Here is a 21,079-nt window from a genome sequence, read left to right as displayed (position 1 = left end):
TCCTGAACTACATCACTCCTGACCCTGTAGTTTGCTTTGGGGGAAGCTTCCATTCACCCCAGTGAGAGCACAAAGGCAAAACCAATTTTAGGCTGCATTCATTAGAACTGGAGTTTGCAAGTCATAAGAAGTAAACGTTCATGTAATTCTGCACTAGTCAGGCCTCATTCTGGAGCATTGCATCCAGTACTGGGTGCTGATCTAGACAAATTGGAATGGGTTCAAAGGACAACAATGGAGATCATCAGGGGTTTGGAAAACAAGTTTTATGATGAAAGTTTAAGTGAACTGGGTAGGTTTATTCCGGAAAAGGCTTGAGTGAGGGTACATGATGGTAGTCTTCAAGTAACTCCAGGGTTGCCACATAGAAGAGTACAAAGACCTCTGGATTAGGACTGGATCTAATGGTCTTCAGCTACAGGAGGGTAGATTTTAGTTGAGGGGGAAATGTCCCAAAAAGATAAGAGCAGCTTAACAGTTGGACCATGTACCCAAAGTCAGCTTCCCTCCCCTTCCCTGGAGGTCTTCAAATACAAGTAGGTCAGCCATCTGTTGGGGACCTTCTCTTTCTGGCTTTCTTACATCAAGTAGGGGCTGGACTAGATGACCTTCAAGTCTCCCCTTCACTTTGTGAGTCTGAAGTGTTTTGAACGCTCAAAGCCGCATAATAAATAGTAATTGAGCATTATGACAGGAAAGAACCCATTGCCACACCACACACTTTAATATTAATAAAACAAAAAAAATTATTTTGATACAAAAATTAATTAGCAAAGTTTTGGTTTTTTATTTCCTTTTGTACAATGATAAATTAGAAATTTACAATAGATGAAGATACTCTTCTGTATAATCAACAAAGAAAAATAAAATATGTGTCCATTTACCTTAAAAAGTTTCAGGGATAAGCAATATTGTCCTTAATGGAACTAACATAAAACATGTACCTCTGCGTCAAACACCTTAAGAAACTTGCAATATTGGAACAAGGAAAGGCAAACAAAAAAGTGGAGGAAGAGGAGAAATCATTCCAGAGCAGAAGAGAACTTCTGAGCAGGTGGGGCGAGAGAGCGGGGTATGTGGGGGGCGGTAGGGTGAGTGAGCGAGGTGGGGGGAGCGAGCGGGCAGGGGTGAGAGAGTGGGGTGGGTGAGCAAGCAGGTGAGGACAATAGGGCAAGTGAGGGAGTGAGCGAGCGGGGGTGGGCGAGCAGGGATGGGGCAGTAGGGTTAGTGAGTGAGCAAGCAGGTGGGAAAGCAGGGGGTGGTAGGGCGAGTGAGCATGCAGGGGTGAGAGAGCGGGGGGTGAGGTGGTAGGGCAAGTGAGTGAGCAGGTGGGTGAGAGAGCGGGGGTTGGGGGCAGTAGGCGAGTGAGGGAGTGAGGGAGTGGGCTTGCAGGATGGGGGGGAGGGCAGGTGAGCGGAGATCCACCACCCTGAGTCAGGAGATCACCCCTGAAAGCCAGAAAGGGTAACCCGAATTCACACATAGACACACATATCATTGTCACTCACCTCCACAGCTCTTTATCTCCATTCTGCTGCTGCCTCCTTCACCTCCTTCACCTTTGCCCTCCGGCTTTCTCCCTCCACTGTCCATTTTCGAAGCAATTTTTCTCTCCGCTCCACAACTGCCTGGCTTTCCACCTTCTCCCTCATGGTCTCCTAACCCGGAGGACGAGGGAAAAGCAACTCTGTGCAAAAGCCCAGTGTGAGGCACGTGTCTTTTGTTCACCAATCGGAGCAGAAGACTTCCCCTGCTCCCCCCTAATTAACGCTCAAAAGTAATGCTGGAGATGTTACAGTTGCAGCTCAAAAGTAAGGAAATGACCACTTGTTCTGTTACAAGCAAAATGTAACGAAGTTACCTACTCATTACTCAAAAAATAATAATAAATTACAAGGTACTTTCAAGCTCTGCCTTTAGTGTAGTGGTGCCTACTCTTTGGAATTCCCTCCCCTTAAATATTAGACAGGCACCATCTCTGTTACCTTTTCTGTGCCTATTGAAGATCTTCCTCTTTTAAGTAGAGACCTTATCCCAGTCTGCATCTGTGTTGGAATTGCTTTTTAATATATGCTTAAACCTTCTTTCTTTATGTTTTTAAAACTTAAAAAAAGTTTTTAAAGATGCTTTGTTTTAACATGTTTTTAATGGTTGTGTTAATATGTTTTGAAGTCTGTTTTTATGATGTTTTAAAGTGATTTTAGTGCTTTTGTTTGCCATCCTGGGCTCCTACTGGGAGAAAGGGCGAGATCTAAATCAAATAAATAAATAATAAATAAAATAAGCCCCAATAGGATCTCTCAGTATATATGGTTTGGATTGTGTTGTTGGTAAAGCTTGACTAGGGATCCTCTGCAAAGATTTTCATATCCAAGCAGGTTTGGGAACACCCTGCCTGGAATGCCCTGCCCCTACCTTTTAACATGGCTGCTCCAAACTTCTTTACAGATTTGACCATTCACTTCAGAAAGAGGTTTGAGAAATGAATAAGAGTAAGAAGATTCTCCATTCTTTTCTGTCTCCCCTGTGGGCCGCTATAAACTCACTTTGACAGCCAACCCAATTCCAGTGAGTAATAATTAACAGTGAGAAAACACACATGTTTTGGTCTACCTTCACAGACAGCATCTTGGGAACAACAGCAATTGCAGTCACACTTCCCAGTATTTGAATTCTCTTTTACCACTATTGGGCAAGAAACAAACCGTCATGCAACCAACAAGGTGCATCATCAGTGGGTTTAAGGGGGTTGAGCTGAGTGCATGGAACTGTTGTTGATGCTTGTATGAATGTAAGGGAGTGAGGTTAAAGGTAAATGAAATGCAGATAGAACAAGCAAAACAAAAGATAGTGATGATTTACTAAATGCAATAGCATGCCAACCACAACAAAATTTCTATGAATAAGGCAGAGAATTCAGCATCCCACAACCAGTCAGGATTCCTAACCAAAAACCAAAGCTAAAACAATCCTGGCAGCCAGTCAGCCAAAGTCACAGAAATCCTCACGCAGCACAGCCTTATCCGGGGGCTGCAGTTAGTGCAGAATGCTGAGACATGATTGCTGACATGAGTGAGACTCTATGAGCACATAATACCTCTGTTCTGAAATCTGCAGTTGTTGCCGATTTGCTACCAGGCCAAGTTCAAGGTGTGCTTTCCATGTTATGGGTTCCACATAGCATTTATTCTGCTCTTGTAAGAAAACAGTCCTTTAGCATGGCAGCACCTATGCTTTAGAACTCCCTGCCTATTGACATTAGGCAGACATCTTCATTGTACTCTTTTCAGTACCTGCTAAAAACATTTTTGTTTAGGCAAGCATGTAGAAGCTATTGTGTTTTTTCTATTTTAACTCATTGCTGGTTTTATTATTTTATTATTTTGAATGTTTTTAAATACCTGTCTTTAACTGTTTTTGCCAATAATGTTATTGTTTTAATTCCTTCTGTAAACACCTTTGAGGTTTTACACAATAAAGCGGCATATAAATGTTGTAAATAAAATGCATAAACAAATTTTGGAGGGGGGAGCAGGGGAAGTCTTTTGCTCCTCTGATTTCTGGATGGAAATCATGTGCCTCAAACTGGGCTTCTGTGCAGTGTTGCTCTTCCCTCATGCTCTATGGGTAGGTAGGCGGCGATGAGGGAGGAGGTGGAGAGTGAGACGGGGTGGAGTGGAGAAAACAATTGTTTAAAAAAATGGATGGTGGTGGTGAAGAATGTAATGGAGGGAAAAAGGAGCCGGAGGACAACATGGATAAAGGAGGAGAAGGAGGCAGCAGCGGAATGGAGATAAAGAACTGTGGAGGTGAAAGATAACGCGTGTGTGTGAATACTGTGTTTGCACTTGGCACACAAAGTGGCCTCCACCACCCTCTCTGGCTACTGTGCTGCATTTGCAGTATTTTAACTTTTTTGAATCTCGGGGAAATGTTTGCTTGGGTGAGTGTCCCTTAGTTGGTGTCAGGCCAGGATCCGGGAGGTGATTAAGTGAGAGAGGTTATGCTTGCTGCCTGAGTGGGGGTGGGTGGGTTGCACTTGGTTTGACGTGCAAAGATCTGAGTAGTGTCCTCTGCCTCCCTTCCCACCTCCCTTACCAGTGGAGAGACCACCATTGGTATCTTATAGATAAAAAGAATTATTCTACTACCTCTGTATCTTTGTGTTTATTTTTAATGTTGTTTTAGACTACTTAGATGTGCAGCAGCCAAGGCCAGCACCTTGTAGGTGATTTTTTAAAAAGTAATTGAAATGTAATTGTAGTGATTTCTTTTGAGAAAAAGTAAAGTAATCAGTTGCTTTCAGAGCAATTGCAATTGTGACAGTAATTACTACTTTTTTGGGCCATGTAATTGTAACTGTAATTTATTACTTTTTAAAAGTAATCTTCTAAGCTCTACCAAGTCAGGCCATTTGATACCATCTAGTTCTGTACTAATGACATGGACTAGCATTAGCTCTGCAGGATTCCAGGCAACAGTCTTTTCCAGAAATTGAATTTTAGACCTTTGCATGCAAAGCATGTGTCCTACCACTAAGCTACAGCCTTTCCTCCTGTTCAAAAAAAGTATCTTGTACAATTGTTCTTTTCAATTCACTAATGAATGTTCATCATATTTAGGGCAGATCCATACCATTCATTTAAAGCACATTCAACACACATTTGAAGCACATGAATCCCACCACAGAATCATGGGAACTGTAGTTTGTTAAGGGTGATGGGAACAATAACTGAGGGGGAAACCACACTTCCCAGAATTCTTTAGGGGAAGTCATGTGCTTTAAATAGAAGGTGAATGTGTTTGAAATGTACTGTGTGGATCTACTTAATAAACTTTGCCTGCCTGTAAATCATTTTAATTATTTTTTTAAAATGAAAATGAGCTATAAAGTTTACTGGGTAACCATGGGCTAGTCACCATCTCTCAGCCTAATCTGCCCTTAGGAGGAAAACAACAGAGGGGAACCATGAACATCCCAAGGAAGAAGAAATACTGTACAACCATAATATGAAATCAGATACTTACCAGGACATAGTATGAAGAAATATTTATATAAGCATGACTGTCAAATATGTTTATTATCTACACAACCTATAAAGATATTTGTAGTGCAATCCTATGATTGTTTACTCAGAAACAAGTCCCAATGTCTTCAAACAGGGAAGCGTGAACCGAACTACAGCCTCAAGCGATAAGAATCTTCACTCACCCAACCCAAAATTCAAATTTATTAAGTAAATTTAATAAATAAATACAAAATAAATAAACCCAAAATTCAGAATGATGCCACTCTATGCTGTTTTGCAACTGTTTGTGCTTGTTTTTATGGTTATTGGATTTTAAAGAGATTTATTTCTTGTGAGCTGCCTTGATTTCCAATCACCAACCCTACTTCACAAGGTTGTTGGGTAGATTCTCTCTCTGTCTGTGTCTGTCTGTCTGTCTGTCTGTCTGTCTCTCTCTCTCTCTATATATATATATACACACACACTAGATATGTAAAAATATATAGACCCCATATAATAGTTTATTGTCAAAACCAGTTGGTCATTGCAGAACATTTTTTTTAAAAGAAATAAAATCGGTATTAGTTTCCTACATAATAAAAGCAGTGATATCTACATAAGCCATGCCTAATTGCTTTAAAAATAGGATTGGAGGGGGAGAGCAAGATTTGAACCACAAACACAATTCTTTGCTATGTTCACTCAAAAGTCCCATTAATTTACAGCACAATCCTAACCATGTCAAAAGTAAGTCTTATTGAATTCAATGGCGTTTACTTTGGGTATGTGAGATTAGCATTGCAGCTTTACTCCCAGAAAAACAAGTATTGGATTAAAGCTTCATATTGGGAAGGTTTTCAAAACACTGCCCTCTTTAACAGCCCAGGAAAATCTTGTTTGACTCCTGCACACAAGAGAAAAATGACTTTTGGTACTGCTGAAAGCTATATACTTACTCAATTTATGAGCTTTTCACCTAAACAGGAAAAACAACAACAGTTTCTACCTTTGCAATGGGGTCTAGGTACTGCCTGGAGGCCAAGAAATCCCTTGTCAATCACAACCCTGACTTATCGGCTACAAACCTGAAAGGGCGGGATTAGAGCAGCCAGCTAAGCAATTATTTCACAGAAGTTGCGTGGTGGTGGCTGCTGACATTTTGGTGTATATTTTGTGACTAGACCACCTAGAAACTTAATTTTTAACAAAAATGAAAGCTGAGAGTCCAGAGGTTAAGGTGACTCACCCAGAGACTCGGAGAGGATCTCCAAATTTCCAGAGTCTCCAGGCAAAAACCGGAGAGCTGGAAACCCTACTCACCTCCCTTCCTGCTCCCCCTCTTCTCCTCCTCTCCTCCCTCTTCCTCCTTCTCCCCGTCTTCTCCCCATTCCAGTCCTCCCTCCCCCTTTTCCTCCTTCCCCGTGGTCAGTTTCACCTATTCTGAGCATGATTGCACAAGAGTAAATCTCATTGAACTCAATAGATATGCAAATGATCAAAAGTGCCTTTCCCCTCCCTCTCCCCCTTGCCCTCCTTCCCCTCCTTCCCCTCCCCTTCTCCCCTCTTCCTCCCCCCCTCCCCACTCCACTGTGAAAGACCAGCCCAAATTGTGTTTGCATTTTAACAAATTTGTAGGACGGTACAGTATCTCAGCAAGGAGGTCAGGTCTCCTGCTCCCCTGGTGCATTCACTATGGAAATGGAAATGGACTGTCTTCAAGAATTCCAACTTACGGTGACTCTATGAATAGGTTTTTCATGGTAAGCGGTATTCAGAGGTGGTTTACCATTGCCTTCCTCTGAGGCTGAGAGGCAGTGACTAGCCCAAGGTCACCCAGTGTGTTTCACGGCTGTGTGCGGATTCGAACCCTGCTGTCCCAGGTTGTAGTCCAACACTCTAACCACTATGCCACGCTGGCTCTCTAGCTGCCCAATTTCCCTGCTTTTTAAACTTTGATAGAAATATCTGTTAGCTATAGGTACGTTCTTAAACTGCAAGTGTTTTTTGCCTATTAGTGAATATATGGAGAAACACCAGAGGTTGGGGGCGAAGTTGAGAGGCAAGGGTTAAGTGTTATTGAGGACGGATATGGATTCATTTCAGTTACATGAACTTTACCTTAGTTTCAATGTACTTTAAGGTGACTTAGCATTGTGAGAATGTATTGATAGCTTATGTAATTGTAGCTAAAAATTCTGGTTGATCCCTTTTTGTACTGATGAGATACCTAGTTGCATTTCAAGGTGCAGAGAAGAGCAACCCAAATGATCAGAGGGCTGGAGCAACTCTCCTATGAGGAAAGGTTACAATGTTGGGGCTTTTAGTTTAGAAAAAAAAGGCAAATAAGGGACAGGGGACAGAAACATGATAGCAGTTTATAAAATTATGTGTGGTGGTGTGGAGAAAGTAGATAGACTTTTTCTGTCATAATATTAGAACTTGGAGTCATCTAATGAAGTTGAATGATGGGAGATTCAGGACAGACAAAAGGAAATATTTCTTCACTGCATAGTTAAACTATGGGATTCACTTCCGCAGGGTGTGGTGGTTGCTACCAGCTTGGATGGGTTTAAATGAAAATTAGACAAACTAACGGAAGATAAAACTATCAATCGCTGTTGGTCTTGATGGCTATATGCTGTCTCCCAAGTCAGAGGCAGCTTGCCTGTGAATACCAGTTGGTGGGGAACAAGAGTAAGAGGGGGCTGTTAAGCTCATGTTGTGCTTGTGGTTTTCTGAAGAGGCATTTCTTTGGTCACTGTAAGAAACAGATATTGTGGACTTCCGGGAAGGGTGACTTAGCCTGTGCCTGCTTTTGAGACGGGCTCCTGCCTCAAAAGAAGCTTATTCAGATATATCAGTCAGTTTTTTCTTTTTTTTTTGACTGATTAAACTTCTCCCAGGTAGGGAGAAACGAAGAGATTAACCTCAAAGCCTATTTTTGTTGGGACGACCAGATCTCATTAATTTATGGGACGAGGTCCAGCCGACGAAGGTGGGACGGATTTTCAACAGCAAGCTCTATCTGTTAAAGCGAACGTTCATCTTATCTTCTAAGAGAGAACGCACTAACAGGCAAGCACCCTTCTTTCTATATTTTTCTTTTACTTGACTTAAATTGTTGCTGTTTAAAAGAGATTTGCCAGATTGATCGGTTTTTGACATCTCACTGGGGAGCCGTAACTTCTCTCTGCTACGCACTAATTAATAGCTTATCTCTGTTTTTGTTGCAAAAAGCTGTCCTGGATTTGCATTCTAAAGATATACACAGAAGAGGGATTTCTATTCCAGATTTTTATTTTGAAAAATATTATACTGTTTTGAGACTACTCTCTTTTTGGTCTATTTTATTTTGACGAATCTGTTTCTTGACGATTGCCATTAATTGTTTCGATCCTGGGAACTGCATTTTGTTTACTTAACTATTGGAGAGATAAGGCTGTCTGCTCTGTTTATACTGTGATGTCACCAAGTTTGGAGTATTAACCCAATTGTTGCTGAAATAAGAAGTGGTTTTCCTATATTTTTCTTTTAAAATGGCAATTAAGAAAGTGGCTGAGAATCTGGAAATAACTATGTTTCAGAAAATAATGGATGAGATTGAGATAACGAAAATTGAATTGAGTAAAATGAAGCAGGAAATTAAAGATATAAGGGTCCCTGTGAGAGAGGTGACCCTGGAAGGGGTCCCTGTGAGAGAGGAGACCCCGGAGATTGGAACAGGGGTCCCTGTGAGAGAGGAGACCCTGGAGACTGGAATAGGGGTCCCTGTGAGAGAGGAGATCCCGGAGATTGGAACAAACGTGGAACAGGAACAAGATTTGGAGTCTATGGACTTTAGAAATAAAATCTATTGTTTGGAACTCAATGTTATCTCTGAAGAAATTAATGAAGATTCTAGAGATAAAGTTATCAATGGCATGGATTATCTTCTGGACTGGAATGATGTGATGGAGCCCAATATAGAGAAAATCTATGGAATTAACTGCAGCCATGTGACAATGGAAAAACTTTTAAGAGATGACCCAGTGTATTTTGAAAAAAAGAACAGAGATATGATTTTACAGCAGTATTTCAGCAACCTATTCAGAATGGATGGCAAGAAAATATTTGGGATAGAGGTAATTCCCATCAGACTCTTACTATATGACTATGGCTTTGACAGCAAGATTATTATGGAATACTGATAATGGAAGATTGGATATTGAAATTACTGGACTTAACAAGACTACTGAAGATGGAAGATGGAAAATGGAACTAATAGAGATAATAGAACAATGGCTACTGAAATTACTGAACCTAACAGATTCTGATGTGATGGATTAATTGAAATGTTTATTTTGACTATGGTTATAACAATAAGATTATCATAATTAGTAATGAGATGGATTAATCGATATGCTTATCTGGAAAAAAAAATTGATAGATATATTTCTTAAAGAATTGAAACCTCTCTTTGACTTTTTGTGGAAAGAATAAAGTAATGTTTATGAGATTTGATGATTAAGTAAGATAACTACTGGAGGAAAGTGATTTTATAATATGACTTAAGAGACAGGATTGTTATATATTATAGACTTATAACTGATTTGATCTTTGACAAATGGGAAGTCAATATTTTACTCTTTATTTTTTATTTTTTATTTTTTTTTTCTTTTTGTTTAACTATTTTTGATTTTGTTTTTTGTCTTTGAATGTTTTATGATTTTGTCTTGTATGTTTTATGAAAATCTGAATAAAAATTATTGGAAAAAAAAAAAAAGAAACAGATATTGTACTTGATAAGTCTTTGGTCTGATCCAGCAGGGTCATCTTATGTTCTTAGTTGACTTCATTATAATACCGTTAATGCCTTTTGTATGTTACAGTAAATTAAAATGCATAAAATACAATTAAAATACATAAAATGCATTATACATACACATACACACACATACAAACATACATACATGCATACACATATAAGAGAGTGAGAATAAAAGAACTTAAAAGGTAAAAATAAAAGATAAAAAACTTTATACAGTGTCAGGCTGACCCGTCAGTCCCAACCAAAGGCTCTTCGGAACAAAATAGTTTTTACAAGTTTCCGGAAGACCATCAGGGAGGGAGCAAAGCAGGCTTCTTAGGGCAGGGAATTCCAAAGTCTGGGAGCCACAATTGAAAAGGCTCTCTCCCGCGTGCCTGTCAGTCTAACTTCTTTCATTCCAGGCACGCAGAGGAGACCAGAGGCAGATGATCTTAAATCCAGGGTAAGAACATATGGACGTAAACTGTCCCTTAAGTACACTGGTCCAAGGCTGTTTAGGGCTTTAAAGGTCAAAACCAGCACTTTGAATTGGGCTCAGAAACAAATTGGGAGCCAGTGGAATCAATAAAGCACAGGGGTGATATGCTCCCTGCGCCGTGCTCCAGTTAACATTCTGGCTGCTGCATTTTGGACCAACTGTAGTTTCCGAATCATTTTCAAAGGCAGCTCCGCATAGAGTGCGTTACAGTAATCAAGCCTCAATGTCACCAATGCATGTGTCACTGTGGCCAAGTCAGCTGCTTCCAGGAACGGACGCAGCTGGTAGACCATTTTGAGATGGCCAAAAGCACTCCTGGCTACCGCAGCCACCTGATATTCCAGTAGCAGGGCAGGATCCAGAAGACCTCCCAAACTGCGGACCTGCTCCTTCAAGGGGAGTGCAACCCCATCCAGAACAGGTTGCAACCCTATCCCTGGGGCAGTTGTCCCCTTGGCCAGCAACACTTCCGTCTTGAGACCTAAAGTCCACTTTCCTAGGAGAAAAAGCATCAGTTTTCTGAAGTGAGCTGACAAAAATAATAGCAGGTTTCAAGTTCTTGTTTTCTGTCAGTAACCTACTTTTTCATGATAGGGTGTGGTATCTTAATAAATGTTCTCATAATTTGTAGCTTCTTTCTGAGGAAGCGGGGAGAAATTCCATAGTCCCCCAAAGTCATATGCATGTTTGTTTATTTGGAAGTATGTCCCGCTGTGTTCAGGTAAGTTTATATAGGACTACAGCCTAGAATGAGGAAAGAGTGAATTAATATCTATACATATAAAGCTGAGCATCACTATAGCATGTTAATGAATACCTAGGTGAGCTTTGCTTGAGACTGCCAGGAATAGAAACTATCCCTCATTGTAGGAGTCATTTGTTGGAGTAAAGATTTAACCTGTTTAGGCAATGCTCTAATTACATAACAAGATAAGCTGTTCAGGGTTTGTCATTACCAAAAGCGATAGTCCCCTGAAATTTGCTATGGTTTCCTAAGAGATGTCTGTAAAACAGCTTATGCAAGTATTCCGTTGCAGTAGATTTTAATATTCCATCGGCAGTTTTATGTACATGTTTAGAACCTTGCACTACTTAGAATTAAGTCTCCTGAGTTCAGTGGGGCTTGTTTCCTAGTGAACATCCTTAAAATTGCAGCTTTATAGTTTTTGGAACCAGCCTCCCATGAAGTAGACTTCTAAGTCTGCAAAACTTGTTCCTGCTTGCTTTCTTATGTGTCACATTGGCTGCAGGCATGCCTACACATCATGCATGCTTCTTTGTCCAAAAGTGTTCTTAAAATACAGGTTTTCACTTTGGCATACATTCACATCTGAATATTGTTTTGTCTGTAGTGCTTTTATGGCTTGAAAGTTCACCCCACCCACATAAAAAAACCTGGCTTCAAAATCGATTTTTTAATGTCTGTGGTTTATTTATGGCCTTCTAATTTTTAAGATTCTCAAAGTGACTAGCAAAATATAAAGAAACTATTTCAGATCAATTGGCTTTTCTGAAGAAAACGCATGTAGTGCTTTTTGAGTAGTATTCACCCATACCCCACTCTTCTTTCTTACAGTTTAGAGTGAATTCTGGACATGGTGGCTTCTTATCTCAAGGGGGAAAGCCATTTTTATGCACTCCAAAACAGAGCTATAAGCATTATTACTTTGGTGGTTAAAGTTTGAAGACTTTGTTGCCTTTTAGCTGGTTGAGAGGCTGCCTTAAATTTTTCCATAGCTTAAGTTCTTAATTTGTAATAACTTGAAATGTCAAAAATTCTAATCTTAATATGATGCTCTGAGGTACTTGTGTCCTGCTGCATTTTTCTATTTGAAAAATAGTACTTGCTATTTTATATCTGTATTTATATTTTATAACTGTAATTATATCTGTTTGCTTTAATACACAGGAGGACAAAATTAGCAGTACAATCCTATAAATGTCTACTCAGAGGTAAGGCCAAGTGTCCTTGTCTACAAAGATTACTTTTATGGGCTAATACTTTTCAAGCAACTGTTGAAAATCTTGAATGCTTCCAAGAGTTGTAGGAAGCACTGTTGCTGCTCATCTCCTAATGTCAGACAACAAGAGGTTAAATATGAAATATGTTGCAGACTGATAGAGCATTGCAGTGGAAGAGCATATGTAAAATTATAAATCACCCTTCAGTACCATTGTTGGACATGGCTCTGAAAGACACTTAGACTGGAAACACATCAGAATTGGATAAAACCCATAATGCATTTGCTCATCACCTTAGATCATGTGCCAAATATGCAGTGTTTCATATCTTCAACAACTGCCTGGAATACTGTGCTAATCCTAAAATGTTGTAGAAGGCAGAATTTTATTGGAGTAACTAAACCTGGCAAAACTTCTAGATAACCCAGAAATCTATTACGGAATTCTGTTATGTGTGAGATTTTCAGTGACAAGTCCTATGATTAATCTATTTCAGCCTTGAGCAAGCTGGATTCCAAGTGAACTTTAGAGCAGGTTATTTTCCTGGCTAAAGATTTTTTACTGATCTCTCCCCATCTCCACCCCTACCCCAAGCCAGTATGTGATACATTCTGCCATTCTGAAAATGCTTCTGAGTTTTAATTTGCCAATTTGACCGTATCTTGCCAAATTGGAACAGTGCAGATCATAGTTTGAAAGGTCTATACTTTGTACAAATTTGTTTCTGGCCGTATTTCAAAGTTCTGATATTAACTTTTAATGCCCTAAGTGGCTTTGGACCAGGTTATTTGTGGAACTGCTGTTTTCCATATGAACATGCCTTGCTTTTTAAAATCAGCAACAGCAACCCTTCTCTGGCTACCTGAGATCACAAGAAGAACCCTGCTGGACCTCTTCTCCCAATGGCTAACCAGATGCCCACAAGCAGGGTAGCCTACAAGCAGGACATGAGCAAAGAATACTTCCTAATTGTGCTCCCCAGCAACTGCTATCAAGAGCTATTCTGCCTTTGATGCTGGAGGTAGTACACAGCCATCATGCCCAGTAGCCAGTGATAGCCTTATCTTCCATGAATTTGACAAAACCTCTTGTAAAGCCATCCAAGTTGGTAGTCATTATTGCATCTTGTGGAAGCAAATTCCACAGTTCAACAATACCCTGTGAGAAGTACTTCCTTTTGTCTGTTCTAAAACTTCCACATTCTGCCCACAGAGGTGAAGTGGGTGGAAACCAGAGAAAGGGCCTCTTCATTGATAGTACCCTGTCTATGAGATGCCTTCCCCAGACAAATGGAGAAGGCACTAAACATGGAGGCAACATTGACTGTACTCACATTACCACTTTACTTAGTAAGGGTAAACCACATTGAACTCAATGGGACTTACTTCTGAGTAGATGTGTTTTACTTTTCAGCACAAAGTCAAAGCTGTTCTTTTAACTAAGGCGTTTCATGTCTGCTTCATTATTTGCTGTTTTATCAGCTCTGCTGCCTTACTGTTTCTGACTAAATGTTTTTGTTTTATTTGTATTTTACTAGTTATGTTATTGTTTTTGATTGCCCTATTTCCTTTTTCTCTGTATTAATAGGTTTATATATAAACTCTTGCATTCTAGTGGTGCATTTAAATTTTGTTATGAGCTGCTTTGTAGATCTTTTAAGGTGGAAAAACGACATACAAATATTTAAATAAAAGGTCACTTCGTGTTAAAACTTTTTTGAATTGTATAGTTGTCTGTCGTTGGATTTGATCTCAACAGCTGTTGCTGATTGTACAATTTATGACTCTGGTTAGCAGTAGGTGGAACACATTCTAAACATCTTAAAATATGGACCAGAATTAATAAACGTCTCAGCATGATGTGGAGAACTTGAGTTCTCAAGTCTAGAATAGCTTGTGATGATACTAGCATTTTCACTAGGATGTTAATAGACTCACTTACCTATACACATTTGCCCTGGAGTCCCAGTGAACTCAGTGGAACTTTCATCTGGGGAGACTTGTATAGGATTGCACTGTGACTCTTTTTGCAGTGAGCAACTTGTAATTGTGAAATACATATAGAATTCAGCAGGAGTTCAGTAAATTGGATATTTAATAGTGTGTGGCTGAAGCAATTTCAGATAGGAACTTACATATTAAATATTTCTCCCTGTATCAAACTTTTGTCTATAATTACTCATCTCTCTACATAGTATAGCACTGGCTGTATGTGTTCATCTGAATAAATGGAAGTTTATCCAAACCTTTCTCTTTTAAGTAAAATCCCTAGTGTATTACATGAGCTAAAACAAATTCAGACATTTGGTTTTCATTAGCTTTGTAACTGAAATAAAAACATATTAAATCCCAGAGTATTTTGAAGTTAATATGCAGCTTTGCTGGGAAGGTATTTAAACTGTGGTATCAGTTGCAAGTCAGCCACATGCCAATGTCTCCAAACTGTCACTGAGCAAGATGTTAAATTATTTTTAATGTGCACAAGATTACATTTGTGTGGTGTAGTGGCATGAAGAGATTTGGGTGAGGTGCAAGGGAGGCTTGGAAGCACAGTAACCAGTTAAAAAAAGTGCTGATAAAGAAATGCAAAACTGTTCACCAGTACCAACCCTTTGTGATTGTTCACGCAATGGCTGCTTTCTTGTGATCCTTTTGCAATTTGTCCTTGCTCTTCTATGTGGGTATGGAGTTGGATGCTAAAAGAAATAGGAATGTTCCAACAAATCTTAGCTTGATAATAACTTTTTATTAAATCTGCATGAATTGGCAAATGAATGAAAAGCAATAATTTGAAGGGAAAAAATCTTTGTTTTCAATGATGATGATTGATATATGTGATATAGCAGGCACCATCGTAAAAGTGGCATCCTGTCTGAAACAGTTGGGGGAGAGGGAAGACGTGTATTTTCCAAGATGATGCCTGCCACCTGCAGTTTTCATAACTTCCTATGTTAAAAATTCTTCAAGAAAAATCTGGTGTCTGAGGAAACCTTTTAAATTGTTTTTAAAGAAGATCTTGCAGAGAAATAAACCCAACATTTCAGATCTACAGAGAACTTTTGTGGACAAAGCTGCACATGGAATCGTTAGGGGAGATAGGCTGAGTTGTGGAACAACAGCAATAGGAAAAGAGGACATCATAGAGAAATGAAACAGGATGAGGAAGAGTTTGGCATTTGGTTAAATGTTTGTTGAAGAAGGAGAAGGTGAAAGATCCCAGGATGGGACAGATGCCTGAAGAAGTGAGAAAATGCATAGACAGGAGGGGTGGTGGTGGTGATATAGAAGGTTATTTGGATTGAAGGAATGTGGTATTGTGGGTCCTACTAGACAATGGCCATTTTAAAATACAGCCTGCCAACTATTTATCTGAGAACCACTGCTCTCAAGATAAATTCTGATATGGATGTTTTCTACCCAGGTTTGCATTTTGCCAATGGGATAGCATATGTAACTGATAGAAAAGTACTAGGTGGCTGCAGACTGTGCTTCTGCATAATTGATTCTTGTGGTACTATCCTAAATAGAATTCTTCATATTTCATAATCCCAAATTATCTGTTTTTATTGACTTAATTACATGTATATACTGCTTAATACCAGGACAGACTCTAAGTGGTTTACAAAAAGAAAATGTTATATCTATAAAATACATATACAGGCCTGGCACCAGCACATAGCTAGGTTGGCCCTGGCTGAGAGTGCTGCGGCCCAGAGAGGGCTATCCTTATGGTGGGAGGGTGGAGCCCACTCCATGATCTGCTGCAGCGTCTGATCATGTGACCTGAGTGAGTGATATCAATGAGATTAAACAGGAAACTTATTAATATAACCATCATCCAAGTCTATGCTCCAACTGCAAACACAGAAGAAGAGGAATCGGAGAGTTTTTACACAGAAATACAGGAGGAAATTGATCACACACCAAAGCAAGATGTTCTGATAATCATGTGGGACTGGAATGCAAAAGTAGGGAACAGAGAAGAACTAGGAATTGTGGGGAAATGGGTCTTAGGAGATAGAAATGAAGCAGGAGTAAAACTTATTGAATTCTGTGAAGCCAATAATTTGTTTCTTACAAAAAGCCAATAATTTGTTTCTTGCAAACACATTTTTGAGCAACCAAAAAGATGACTCTACATGTAGACATGGTCAGTATAGGAATCAAATTGATTATATAATTGGTGGCAGAAGATGGAGAAGTTCCATACTTTCTGTGAAAACAAGACCAGGAGCAGATTGAGGTAGAGATCATGAACTGATCATATCGAAAATCAGAGTAAAGCTTAAGAAGAAGAACAAAGCAATCATAGTGCTAAAATACAATTTAAATAACACCCCAAAAGAATATAAAGATCAAATAAGGAACAGATTTGAGGCTTTAAACTTAGTTGATAGAGAACCAGAAGAACTATGGATTGAAGTCAGAGACATTACCAGGGAAGAATGCAAAAAGACAATACCTCTAGTTAAAAAGAGAGAAAAACCTCAATGGATGACTGACAAAAATCTTAAAATGGTTAAAGAATGGTTAAAGCAAGAAGGAAAGCAAAAGCAGAAGAAGATAGAAACACAGTCAGAACCCTAAATGCAATAATACAGTGACTAGTATGTAGAGACAAATAGAACAATTACAATAGTTATTGTATAGAAATAGAAGACACCAAAAAAAGTATAACAAGAGCCCTATTCCAAAAGATTAGAGAAATTAAAGGAAAATTCAAACCAAGAATAGGAATGTTCAATAATCCACAGGGGAACACACTGACTGACTGACTGAGATGAAATAAAAGGAAGATGGAAGCAATACACTGAAGAACTCTATAAAAGAAATGCAAGGATGGCAGATTCAGTCATGGAGGAACCGTATGATGAAGAACCAGAAATTTTAGAATGTGAGGTGAAAGCTGCTCTTAAAATACTTGGAAGAAAAAAAATCAGCAGGAACAGATGGCATACCAATAGTGTTGCTACAAGTTACTGAGACTGAATCTGTCCAAATTTTAATAAAAAATTGTCAAGAAATATGGAAAACTAAACAATGGCCCACAAACTGGAAGCATTCAATATATATTACAATTCCAAAAAAGGGGATCCCAGGGAATGCAGTAATTATCCAACTATTGCCTTAATATCCCATGCAAGTAAAGTAATACTCAAGATTCTACAACAAAGGCTTTTACCATATATGGAACAAGAAATGCCAGATGTCCAAGCTGGATTTAGAAAAGGAAGAGGTACCAGAGATCATACCGCAAACATATGTTGGATAATGGAACAGACCAAGGAATTTCAGAAGAAAATCACTCTGTGCTTTATAGATTACAGCAAAGCCTTTGATTGTGTAGATCATGAAAAACTATGGAATGCCTTAAAAGAAATGGGGATGCCACAGCATTTGATTGTCCTGATGCACAACCTATACTCTGGACAAGAGGCTACTGTAAGGACAGAATATGGAGAAACTGATTGATTCCCCATCGGAAAGGGTGTGAGACGGGTGCATTTTATCACCCTGTTTGTTAATCTATACGCAGAACATATCATATGGAATGTGGGATTGGACCAAGATGAAGGAGGTGTGAAAATTGGAGGGAGAAATATCAATAATTTAAGATAAGCAGACGATACCATACTACTAGCAGAAACCAGCAATGATTTGAAACAAATGCTGTTGAAAGTTAAAGAGAAAAGCACAAAAGCAGGACTACAGCTGAACGTCAAGAAGACTAAAATAATGACAGCAGACATTTTAGGTAACTTTAAAGTTGACAATGAGGACTTTGAACCTGTCAAGGATTATCAATACCTTGGCACAATCATTAACCAAAATGGAGACAATAGTCCAGAAATCAGAAGAAGGCTAGGACTGGGGAGGGCAGCTATGAGAGAACTAGAAAAGGTCCTCAAATGGAAAGATGTATCATTGAACACTAAAGTCAGGATTATTCAGACCATTGCATTCCTGATCTCTATGTATGTATGTGAAAGTTGGACACTGAAAAAAGTGGGTAAGAGAAAAATCAATGTTGGAGGACAGCTTTGCGTATACCATGGATTGTGAAAAAGACAAATAATTGGGTGTTAGAACAAATTAAACCAAAACTATCATTAGAAGCTGAAATGATGAGACTAAGGTTATCATACTTTGGACACATCATGAGAAGACATGATTCACTAGAAAAGACAATAATGTTGGGAAAACAGAAGGGAGTAGAAAAAGAGGAAAACCAAACAAGAGATGGATTGATTCCATAAAGGAGGCCACAGACCTGAAATTACAAGATCTAAACAAGGTTGTTTACAACAGATGCTACTAGAGATCGCTGATTCTTAGCGTTGCCATAAGTTGTAATTGACTTGAGGGCATATAACAACATCATATATATGTTTGTTTGTGTATTTATGCAAACAATGAAACTGAGAAACTACAATACCAAATAAAACAATAAAATCCACCCCTTTGTCCGAAAAACAAAAACACAGCAGCAAATTTTGAAAACTAAGATCCAGGGATCTCTTTGGGACGTTTGTTTGTTTTGCCAAGGAGTTGAATTCTCTTTCATCCACATAAGTTGGGTGTCACATGAACTCCTGTGTAAGCAGATACTTATGGAATTAGTCTTTTACTGTATGCCTTGTAGAGAAGAGTTTAGCCTGATTTCTTTTTTAAAAAAACCCAACAACTTAAGAATGATCATTCTTAAAATGTAACTACAATATACATCGAGTAGTAACCATTGTTGTCAGCTTTGCTGATAGAACATGTCTTGCTGGCAGAACAGGGAGTGAGACAATTTTGGCTATTTTCCTCCCTCCTCACCCCCAGCAGCCCCTGATCCTCCTAAATCTGCTCTGGAGTGTTGCAGAGCCTTCCAGAGAGCTTTAGGGGTGCAGGTTGCTGCAGGTTTCCTTCCACCCCTTTCCCCTGATGTATGTCTTCCATCAGCAGAGGGGACAGCATTGGCTGCCACCTGTTCCTCTGTATAGTTTAACTATCCCAACTGGAACTAGAGTAATCTCTCAAGAAAAAAGGCCATGATCGTGCAGACTTATCCCTAGATTTGAGGGTCCAGATGGCTTTGGAAAGTTCATGACAAGCATTCCATTTTGATATTTAAAGTACAATGTGACTTCAGATAAGCAGGTTTTAATGGCAAAGTTCTTATTAACTGCCAGGCAGGAACATCCATCTGTTCTGCATGTCTTTTCATTATTTTCATGCATGCTTGAACCATTTTTGATTTCCATTTGCTTACATCCTTTCCTTTGAACTGTAATGTGCTTAATAATTTTCAGGAATGTGAAAACCCAAAGAATTTAAAAGATGTATATTTGTGTCTCTTTCAGGTAATGGATTTGACAATCCTTAAAATGTTGATGAACTTGAAGTTTTTATTTTTCTTTAAGAAGTCAAATTAAGGATGCTAAAGATTGAAATAATCGAGCTTTACTTCTAATGCAAGTTTGCCAGCTAAAATAGGGCAATCATAAATATGTTTCCAAACTCTAAGGTGAAAGTGGCCTGAGTACCTATGCCCAATTGTCCCTATGAAAATCTTCACAAAAACCCCAGGTTCTGCTTCTGATACTTTTCTCTTTTACTGCAGGAAAAGATTTCTGATGTTGGTGCACCCTTCACTGTTTTTGATCATTTGATAGGTCAACCAGAACTTGGAAAAGTTACTTTTTTAAACTACAACTCCCATCAGCCCCAGCCAGCATGGCCACTGGATTGGGCTGATGGGAGTTGTAGTTCAAAAAAGTAACTTTTCCAAGCTCTGGATACACTACATTTCTTTGATTTGTTCAGATACCTTTCTGAAATTTTTGTGACTTTCTGTTATACAATTTATAAAATCTAAGTGCAGGGGTTCTCACTGAAAGATGAGAAAAGGTTTCAGTCCTGGATGAGAACCAAACATACTTGCAAACAGCAAAGAAAAAGTATAATAGTTTATCAATACTCATAACATTGTATCAGAGTAGAAAATCAACTATATGGAGACCAGGAAGGTGCTGACATCACCCGGAGAAGATGGAGGCTTAATCTGTGAGCTCTACCACTAACTTACTGACCACATCACCTGTTAATCTTGTTCAGTCTTTGCAACTGTGACCATCTGCTAAAATATGCAACAGAGACCGCAACCACAGCGAGAAAAAAGTTTGAAGACCTACTTTGAGACAAGTGAGCAAGTAGCTGTGTCGGAGGTTTCTGACATCGACGAAGACGGGCCCAACATGGCTGCCAAGCAAGTGAAATTATTTTGAAAAGACGAGGTGGTGGTAGCAGAAATATCAGCCAAATTTGATAAACTTCAAAATGATCTTACAACAGAATGGAAAGCAGCTATTAAACCCTTGGACGACAGAGTAACAAAGGTAGAGAATACCCTTTCTGAAGTTGCAACTATGTCAGGAGAGTAGTTAGCAATAAAACAATAGGAGAAACTAAAATTTCTGTCTCAAGCCAATCTCAATATACAGCTTCAGCTAGAAGAGGTAGAGAATGACTATGTCGCCCTAAACCTGAAAATCCGTGGACTTACTGAAAGCCCCGAACAACAAGATCTACATTCTTTTATACTCCAATGGTTAAGGAGACATTAAAGATAGAAGGATTAGTGAATGTCATCCAAAATGGCTCTGAAAATAGGAAGCGCCCGAGAGATATTATTCTCCTCTTTCAAAAATAGCCCACCAAAGATGACATTTTGAAGCACGCTCAAAACCTAGAATGCATAACTTGGCAAGGCAATACTATTCAGCTTCTTCATGACCTAAGCCCTGAAGCCCTTCAGCGCAGGTGTGATTTTCGCCCC

General features: G+C 39.1%; 1 protein-coding gene across 6 annotated transcripts in view; it reads left to right on the top strand.

Moving 5' to 3' along the window:
• Window positions 1–21,079, top strand: part of DISP1 (dispatched RND transporter family member 1) — a 157,655-nt gene that overhangs the window by 10,317 nt on the left and 126,259 nt on the right. For 2 of the 6 annotated variants that reach the window (XM_061625119.1, XM_061625116.1), the window contains exon 2: window positions 12,204–12,247. The exons of the other annotated variants lie outside the window; for them this stretch is intronic. The gene's annotated coding sequence lies outside the window, so the exon portion shown is untranslated. The remainder of the gene's footprint in view (window positions 1–12,203; window positions 12,248–21,079) is intronic. 6 annotated transcript variants of the gene reach the window in all.

Source organism: Rhineura floridana, chromosome 4 (assembly GCF_030035675.1).
Source record: "Rhineura floridana isolate rRhiFlo1 chromosome 4, rRhiFlo1.hap2, whole genome shotgun sequence".
Classification (NCBI taxonomy): domain Eukaryota; kingdom Metazoa; phylum Chordata; class Lepidosauria; order Squamata; family Rhineuridae; genus Rhineura; species Rhineura floridana.
This window is presented reverse-complemented; position numbering and strand designations above follow the sequence as displayed.